This window comes from Petaurus breviceps, unplaced genomic scaffold (genome assembly GCF_028583685.1).
Source record: "Petaurus breviceps papuanus isolate PSGF00001 unplaced genomic scaffold, PetGlider_PUasm1.0 174, whole genome shotgun sequence".
NCBI classification, from domain to species: Eukaryota; Metazoa; Chordata; class Mammalia; order Diprotodontia; family Petauridae; genus Petaurus; species Petaurus breviceps.
In genome coordinates this window covers 33192564-33202887 of record NW_027185761.1, presented here as the reverse complement: position 1 = coordinate 33202887, position 10324 = coordinate 33192564, and positions in this window count along the sequence as shown.

The following is a 10324-nucleotide window of genomic DNA, read 5'->3' as shown; positions in this document are numbered from 1 at the left end:
GGGGAAAATTGAATAAAGGCATGAAAAATTCCCAAGTTTCCTGCAAGACATCAGATGTTTGTTTCATTACTGAGATGCTCAAAAGTGGTCAATACAGGGAGAAAACAACCAAACATTAATCATGCATGTTAGTCTTTTCAGAAACACAGGATAATGTGTTAATACAGTGCAGTATTTCAACAGATGATTATCTTGTCCTTGAGTCTGTGAGCTTATTTGATTTTTAAAATATATATACATTATATATAAATATATATTACTATTTCAATATGACTGGTCACCTTGGTAATCCTATGTATTTTTTTTTCTTTTTTGGAGGGCAATTGGGGTTAAGTAACTTGCCCAAGATTACACAGCTAGTTTTTTTTGTGTGTGGGTGTTAAGTGTCTGAGGTTAAGAACCGAACTCAGGTCCTCCTGACTCCGGGGCCGGCACTTTACTCACTATGCCACCTAGCCGCCCCTTTATTTTCTTTTATAAATTTAAAAACATTATCCCAAGAAGGGGTCCAGAGGCTTCATCAGACTGCCAAAGGGGCTAATGATGCAAAAAAAGAGTTAAGAACCTCTTTGATAAGAACAAAAATGTATGTGAGAGATGCAAAATACATATGATCTTCCTGAATCCTTCTTAGATTGACTGGCTGGCTAAATAAGGCCACTTGCTTAGATATCAAAATATAGATTGGCTTTTGTTTGACTGAATTCACTTTCTTCAACCTCAAGTTGGTTTGTATACAGAAACATAGTCTAAAATCAGATACCAAGATGTTCATGTCCCATTGATCCCAGACTTCAGTAGTTTAAAAGAGATGTCACTCTTGATTTGTTTCCTGCAGTTTTTAAGGGTATGTGTATTTTCATCAAATACTGAATAGTGAAGCTTTAGGGCATTTTTCAGTCGTGCCTGACTATTTGTGACCCCATTTGGGGTTTTCTTGGTAGAGATACTAGAGTGGCTTGCCATTTCCTTCTCCAGCTCATTTTACAGATGAGGAAACTGAGGCAAACAAGGTTAAATGACATGCCTAGGGTCACTCAGCTAAATCTTAGTGGCCAGATTTGAAGTTGAGTCTTTCTGACTCTAAACCTGGCACTCTATGCACTAGGTCTCCACTTAGCTGTCCTATCACTGATCAAACCTTACCTCTGCCAGTCAGTCCTCCAGCTAAAGAGGCTTTAATAAGATTACTGATTTGAGTTTTTAGCTCATTAAGAGCTTAAATAGAATGTAGCCTCACAGGATCTCAAATCTTTCTTTTTTTAAGAAAAAGTTTTATCAGTGTCATTCATTTATATATCAGTCACTCCTGGAAATACAAACCACCTGAGCCTCTGCTCAGGAATGAACAAAGAAAGCCATTAAACAAGAACTCCTCATGTGGGACCATGTTTGATAATGTATGCAATATTCTACCCTAGTTATTCCCCTACCTTTCTACAGGGGGGATAGTAGCATGTCTCATTATATGCTCTCTGAGACCATGAATGTTTTTTCAGTTACCAAGTGTTCAGATCTTTTTCACTTACATTTTCATCATAATTGCATGTATTTTTCTTTTGGCTCTATTCACTTCACTTTGCATCAGTTCGTACAAATCTTCATATGTTTTTCTGAATTCCTCATCTCTGTCATTTCTTATTGAATAATAGTATTCTGTTACATGTATATAGTGCCATTAGTCCACAATTCCCCAATCAATAAGCATCCATTTTGTTTCTTGTTTAGTACTATCAGAAAACATGCTTGTATTGAGTTGGGTATATATTTGACCTTTGTCATAGGATTGTAGATCAAGACCTGAAATGAAATTTTAGTGAATTCTAGTGCAGACCTTGCATTTTACAGAAGAGGAAACCAAGGTCCAGTGAAGTTAAATGACACAGACAAGGTCACACAAGTAGTAACTAGATTTGATCTCAGGCCCCATGAGTCTGAGTAAAGTCCTCTTTCTACTACTATACTTCCTCCTCTCTGTCCTTACCTACTACCTACCTGTACACATATGCACATGTATATCCCTAGCAATGCAATGAGTCAGTCTTATTGCATAATTGCAAGCTGAGCTGCAGTGATTGAACTAATTTTTACCTCTGCCATAGTGCACTACTGTGTCTAGAAGAGTTAAATTTAATGCTAACTTTATTTCTTTTTTGGAAGCAATCAGGGGTCACATAGCTAGTAAGTGTCAAGTGTCTAAGGCCACATTTGAACTCAGGTCCTCCTGACTCTAAGATCATTGCTCTATCCACTGCATCTAGCTACCTTAACTTTATTTCAAAAACACCATCACAGTTGCCTTTTAACAAAACCTGGGGATGAGGAACCTGTGGCCTTCTAGGTCCTTGGGTGCAGCCTTTTGATTGAGTTCGAATATAACAGAACAAATCTTTTACTAAGGGGATTTGTTCTGTGAAGTTTAGATTCAGTCAAAGGACTGCACCTGAGGACCTAGAGGGCCACATGTAGCCTCCAGGCTACAGGTTCCCCACCCCGATCCAAACCCAACTCATAGCCAAACAATCCATAACATTTATAGCACTACATTGTCCCAGGTCACACCATTTTGCCTAATACTAGGTATTGATAGAATCAACAAAACATTTTTTTAATAGATCACATGGATTTTTTCTTTTTGGGGGGAAGGGAAAGGGAATGAGAGTGAGGTGAGTATGCTGCCTTGTGGGATTAGCAAGGGATTCAGTCCCTCAGACTGAAGGTAAAATCATGTTTTGCTAATTTTCTTTTAAAGGTGATGATGCCCTGGAGTGTAAGTGGCCTACAAGTATCTTTGCTGTTATTTTAATCCAAAAATATGTCATGTGACTTACACTATCACTCTCTCCATGGAGTCACAAATAAGATGAATCATAAGTATCAAAGTGTGGAGGAGCTTTCCAATACAGTCATCCAGGCAGAACTCAGCTCTTCAGTCCTTGGTTGTGCTATGAAAACCACAAAGATCCTGGCATCGAGAGCCACCCCTCTCAAATTAACACAGGCCTTTTCTAATGAGGCCCCTCTTCACTTTGACCATGTCATCAAATATGGTTTACAATTCTCTCTTCTCATTTCCAGATGTCTCTACCTTTTATTTAACAAATTGGCACCTGTTTTTTGTTTAGACTTTGGTTTTTTGTTTTAATTCTGCCAACAAACAGATGGTCCTGGTATATAGGCAGGCATCTTACTTGAAAAGTGTCTTACTTAAAATTTGGATTTTAATCAGGATTTTCTTTCTCTGTGTAGGGGTTATTTCCCCAACTGAATGAGTGGCCATTGGACCTTTCACTCTTCATATCTAAACAGAGTCCTATTTTTGGTAAGAACGAGGCTCTTAGTCATATTGAAGTCAAGAAGGAATGCTAAGCTCTGAAACAATACATTTTCAGAAAGCCCAGACATGTTGCTCTCAGCAAAGTATTACATTTTTTCTCCTTATAACTGTAAAAGCTATAGGACAAAATGAGGATATTAGGAAATGAAAGCTTGGCCTTTCTTTTTAAAGACCTTCACTCCATTCATATGGTTGAGTCCTAGCCTTGGCAATGGGTCCAAGACAGTATAAAGGCTTTGCTCAAGGTATTTGGATCAGCAAGGTGGATACTGGGGGCCAACAGCATATTCCAAGACACCTTCCTCCTAAAGGTGTCCTTGGAGGATTTTCTGGTTGCTTCCTTGCAATATCATCTTTGATAAACAGGTATTGAGTATGTGCTACATGTGAAGCATGGGTAGGAGGTAAGAGAGAGGGGTGATAGGTATAAGACATGTCTCTAACCTCTAGCTCTCTCTAATTGGAGACGCAAACCAGAAAATAACAAGATAAGGTACCATATGACAAGAGCCAAATGAGACAGAGGGACAGTGGTAGTATTCTATGGAGGGAATGATTTTGGTGGAAAGGCTTCATTAAAGTGACTGATCTCATGTGAAGAATGGAAAATTTTTCCATCAGGAAAAATCCTTACTGTGTAGTCAATGTGCTGATTTTTGTTTGATTATATTCTTATTACAAAGAAAGGTTTCTCTTGGGAGGATGGAAAAGAATGGGAGGAGTGGACTGTGAAAGAAATGCTGTACATATATATGTATATATATATATATACATATATATTCTTATACGTATGTATGTGTGTGTGAATGAAAATTTTAAAACATCTACAGAAGGGAAGAGAAGGATGCTGAGAAGGAAACCTCAACAAGCAAGGTGATTTTATAACTATCTAAACTATATTTAATAATAGTTTAACTTATTTAACTATTTTTAACTTAGTTAAAAATAACTAAGTTCCTCATTTCAAATACAGTCTTTTTTTTTTCCTTTCTGTGTTTCTTTCAGTGTTGAATGGGCAGCTAGGTGGCACAATGGAGAGAGCCCTGGACCTGAAGTCAGGAAGACCTGAGTTCAAATTCCACACGAAACACTTACTATCTGTGTGCCTCTGGGCAAGTCACTCAATCTCTCTCTCAGCCTCAATTTCCTCTTCTGTATGAGATAATAGCACCTATCTTCAGGGTTTTTGTCATGTAATGCAGTCTTAAAATCTAAAAGTACTACATAAATGCTTTATTTTGTTCAGTCATTTCTGTCATATCCAACTCTTTGTGATCCCATTTGGGGTTTTCTTGGCAAAGATAGTAGAGTGGTTTTCCATTTTCTTCTCCAGTTCATTTTACAGATGAGGAAACTGAGGCAAACAGGATTAAGTAATTTGCACAGGGTCACATAGCTAGTAAGTATCTAAGTCTGGATTTGAACTCAGGTCCTTCTGACTATGCTAGCTATTATTTAAATATCACATTTTCAGTTAGGTTCATAATAAAAAAAGATAAAGAAAAATTAAGAAAGAAAAAGAAAAGGACTTGCCCTCTGCCTGAGCTCCTTGTATTTACCAATTATGACATGCTAAGGAAAGATGAAATCTGAGATTCCAGACTTCCAGGCCCAAGGATGGCAGACACCAAGCAGTGAGTCTTTAGGGTGGATTTTTGTCAAGGTTCTTGGGGATGTTTTAGGACCTTTATTTCTATTCTGTTGCCTCCCTGGTGTCTGTTATTCCCTCATTATCCCCTGATGCCCAGGGACTCGATTGTGTATCCTGTCTGACATAGGCATGCACCTGACTTTCCTCTACTCCCCTCCAATGGCCCCAGTCCAAACTTAACTGCTGGGTCCTATCCCCTAAGGCTCCACTCTCTGCTCTATGTGACAAGGAGATAAATATACTAATCCCTGATAAAATGCTAAATTATCTGTCATCCCTCTTAGATAATCAATCAATTAGCAAGCATTTCTTAAGCACAGTCTGTATGTTTCACACTGTCGGGCCTGGGATAAAAACAAAAGTGAAATAGTTCCTGCTCTCAAGGAACTTACAGTCTAGCTCATGGAAACATAGAGAAATATAGGTCAAGGCAAATAGATGTACAAAATCAATACACAATCACTGGTGGGAGCGGCAGGGGAAGATATTGGAAACTGGGGGGAGCAGCAAAGGGTTCATGTAAAAGGTGGAATTGAAGCTGAATCATAAAGGAAACCAGACATTCTAAGTTGCTGAGCTCTCAGGTAAATACATTCCAGGAATGGGGGCCAACCAGTACAAAGAGACAGATGTGGAAAATGCAATGCTGTATATAAGGAATGGTTGGAGAAAAAAAAAGTTTGACTGGTCCGTGTTTCGTGTGAAAGGAAGTGACTTCTAATAGACTGGAAAAGTACAATGGGGCCAGGTCATAAAGGGCTTGAAATGCCAAATGGAGGAGTTTCTCTCTGATCCTAGGAGTGATAGAGAGCCATTAGAGTTTATTGAGCAGGTGAGTGACATCATGATGACACTCTAGGAAATTGCAGCATGCCTTATTCTAACTAAAAGGCACCTCTCCAAAAGGCAATGGCAGACATTTCCAGCATCATTGTTAGGCTGGCAGGTGAAATATTTGGGGGGCAGAGGGCCCTTTTGGTGTTCCTAAAAATAACAACCTTAGGGACTAACCATTGTTGAACCCTTCCTCAAAAGCCCTGCTGAGGTGAAAGCAGGAACTAGGAGCCAACAAATTCCCATTTCCTACCTGTTCCTATGAGAATTTGTAACATCATTGCATTTAGAGTTGGGAAAAGCCTTAAAGTTTGGCTAATCAGTTATACAGATGAGGAAACTGAGACAAAAATGGTCAGGTTACTTGTCCAAGGTCACACAGATGGTGAGAAGCAAATCTGGGATGTGGTTTTTCCACTCCACACTCCTTTTCTCCTTGTTTTGACCGGGAGTTGTTGCCATGTCATAACAGTATCTGATTTGGACATTGTTCTTCATCAAAATTCAAAAAGACAAAACAGCAGAAATACAGGAAAAGTGACTTTCATATTACATGGAAGAGTGAATTTCTGTCTGGACTGTGATTCCTCTTCCTTATAAGTTTCTTTCCTATCTGAATGGCCCTAACTGAAAGATGCTAATATTATTCCAAGCAGCTTTATTGACATAATACAGACTTCAAAGAAAACTCTTTTACTCCACTTGACACAGGTGATTTCCTTAGAACATACACATTCTCATACACACACACACATATTAATACATTAACCTCAAATGATACCACCGGGTTCATTCCTGCTATCCAAAAGACCATTCTATGTTTTTAATTTTTTAATATTTATTTTTTCAATTACATGTAAAAACAATTTTTATATTGTTTTTAAGATTTTGACTTCCAAATTCTGTCTCTCTTCTTCCCCTCCCTCCCTCATTGAGAAGGCAATCAATTCAATATAGCTTATACATGTGCAGTCACCTAAAATATATTTCCATATTAGGCATGTTGTTAAAAAAAAACAGACCAAAACAAAAACAAAGCAAGAAAAACAAAGTTTTAAAAAAGTATGCTTCGATCTTCATTCAGACTCCATAAAGTTCTTCCTCTGGAGATGGATAGCATTTTTCATCATAAGTCTTTTGAAATTCTTAGATTGCTGAGAATAGCTAACTTATTTACAAATGATCATTGTACAATTTTATCGTTACTGTGTACAATCTCCTGGCTCTACTCACTTCACTTTGCATCAGTTCATGTGAGTCTTTCCAGGTTTTTCTGAAAGCATACTGATCATCATTTCTTATAGCACTATTGCATTCCATCACAATCATATGGATGGACACAACTTGTCCATCCATTCCCTAACATATAGGAATCCCTTCAATTTTCCAGTTCTTTGTCATCATAGAAAGAGCTACTATAAAGATTTTTGTACAATTAGGTCCTTTTCTTTAAAAAAAAAATAAACAAGAAAAGCTCTTTGGGATATGGACCTATTAGTTGTATTGCTGGATCAAAGGGTATGTACAGTTTTATAGTCCTTTGGGCATATTTCCAAATTGCTCTCCAGAATAGTTAGATCAGTTCACAACTCCACCAGCAGTGTATTAGTGTCCCAATTTTTCAACATTTATACTTTTCCTTTTCTATCATATTAAACAATATTAAAGGTATAAGGTACCTCTGAGTTGTAATGTGCATTTCTCTAATCATTAGTGATTTAGAGCATTTTTATGTAACTATAGATAGCTTTGATTTTTTTCCTCTGAAAACTACCTGGTCATATCCTTTGACTATTTATCAATTGGGGAATAATTTGTATTCTTATAAATTTGACTCAGTTCTTTCTATAGTTGAAAAAATGAGGCTTTTATCAGAGAAACTTGTCATAATTTTTCCCCAGTTTTCTTCTTTCTTTCTAATCTTGACTACATTGGTTTTGTCTATGCAAAACCAATTTTTAATTTAAGGTAACAGAAATTATCCATTTTATATCCTGTAATGCTCTCTATCACTTATTTGGTTATTAATTCTTCCCTTATCCATAAATCTGACAACTAATCCCTTCCATGCTCCCCTAATTTGCTTATGGTATCACCATTTATATCTAAATCATATAATCCACTCTGCTATCTACTTTTATTTTGTGAGGGAGTTCATCCTGTTCATACTGACAGTTATGATTATTATGTATTTTCCTCTATCCTACTACCCCCCATTTATCCTCTTTCTACTTTTATCCTTTCCCTCCTTAAAAGTGTTTTGTTTCTGACCACTGCTTCCCCAATGCAAACTCCCTTCTATCAGTTTCCCACTCTTTCTTTTGGCTTCTTCACCTTCTACTTCCCTTAGGTTAAGACAAACAGATTTCTGTGCCCAACTGAAGGTGTATGTAATTCCCTCTTTTAGCCAATTCCAATGAAAGTGAGGTTCAAGTATTGGCCCTCCAATTTTTCTCTCCATTATAAAAGTTCATTTGTGCCTCTTTTATGTGGGATAATTTACCCCCATTCTATTTCTCCTTTCTCTCTCCTCCCAGAGCCTCTCTCTTTCTCATCTCTTAATTTCATTTCTTGGTGTAGCTTCCCATCAGAATCAACTCACACTCATGCCTTCTATGTATACTCCTAATTACCTAATAATGATAAATTTTTAGGAGTTACAACTATCATCTTGCCTTGTAGGAATGTAAATAGTCAAACTTTATTGATTCCCTTATGGTTCCTCTTTCCTGTTTATCTTTTTAAGCTTCTCTTGAGTCTTGTATTTGAATGTCACATTTTCTAATTCAGCTTTGCTCTTTTCATCAGGAATGCTTGAAAGTTCTCTATTTCATTAAATATCCTTTTTTCCCCCTCCCTGAAGACTTATACTCAGTTTTGCTAGACAGATGATCCTTGGTTGTAATCCTAGCTCCTTTGTCCTCCAGAATATCATATTCCAAATCTCTAATAATTTAATGTAAAAGCTGCTAAATTTTGTGTTGTCCTGACTATGGCTCCATGATATTTGAATTATTTCTTTCTGATTGATTGCAATATTCTTCCCTTGACCGGGGAGCTCTGGAATTTGACTATAATATTCCTGGGAGTTTTCATTTGGGGAACTCTTTTGGGAGATGATCAGAGAAGTCTATCAATTTCTATTTCATCCTCTCATTCTAGGATATTGAAGGAGTTTCCTTTGCTAATTTCTTCAAATGTGATGTCTAGGTTCTTTTTTTTTTCCCATTGTGGATTTCAGGTAGTCCAATAATTCTTAAATTAACTTTACTCAATCAATTTCATTAGGTCAGTTTTCTTTTCTGATGAGATATTTCATATTTTCTTCTATTTTTCATTCTTTTGATTTTGTTTTATTTCTTGATGTCTCATGGAGACATTAGCTTCCACTTGCCCAATTCTAATTTTTTTTTAAAGCAATTGGGGTTAAGTAACTTGCTCAAGGTTACATGGACAGTTATTTTTTTGTGTGGGTGCTGAGTATCCGAGACTGGAACTGATCCCAGGTCTCCCAACGCTGGGGCTGGCACTCTTACTTACTGCGCCACCTGGCCACCCCCCAATTCTAATTTTTAAATGAATTATTTTCTTCAGTGAATTTTTGTACAACTTTTTTTTCCATTTGGTCAACTCTGCTTTTCAAGGAGTTCTTCTTTTCAGTGGACTTCTATGCCTCTTTTACCATTTGATCTATTCTATTTTTTAAGGTGTTGTTTTCTTCAATATTTTCTTCTGCCTGCATTATCAAGTATTGACTCTTTTTTCATTATTTTCTTGCATCACTCTCATTTATTTTCCCAATGATTCCTCTACCTCTCTTATTTGATTTTGAAAATTCTTTTTTTGCCCTCCAGGAATTATATTTTGGTCCTCAGACCAATTCACACCTTTCTTTGAGACTTTTCATGTAGCTGTTTTGACATCTTTATCTCCTCTTGAGGCTGCTTCTTGATTTTTCCTGTCACCATAGTAATTTTCTATGGTCAGTTTCTTTTGTCATTATTGCCTCATTTTCCAGCCTATTTCTTAACTTTTAACTTTATATGAAAATCAAGCTCTGTTCCTGGGGTGGGTACTCTCCCAAGCCTCAGGTCTGAGTTTTTGTTTCTGTTTGTTTTTGTGCTGTTATTTTCAGAGTGTAAGTTTTCAGTTCTCCCATGGTGGCATAATCTAAGATGAGGTAAAAGCATTGTTTTCATGGTCTGTGCTCTGGTCTGTGAGTGACTACAAGCACTCTTTTCAACTCTGGAAATGTAACCAGGGTCCCCTCTTGGCTGGTGCTACACTTGGCCTGAGACTATGACCCAGAATCATATATGGGCAATGCAACAGAGTCCTGATCCCAATATCAGCAAAGAGTGCCCTGTAATCTTTTGGCCAGGTTGCCACCCCCCATATCATCTATGGGGAAGCTGCTGCCACTGAATCAGTTGCCCCCCCCCCACGCCTGCTGTTAGCTTGCCAGTGCCCAGCCTACCCTGTCACAGCTTGGACTGGACTCC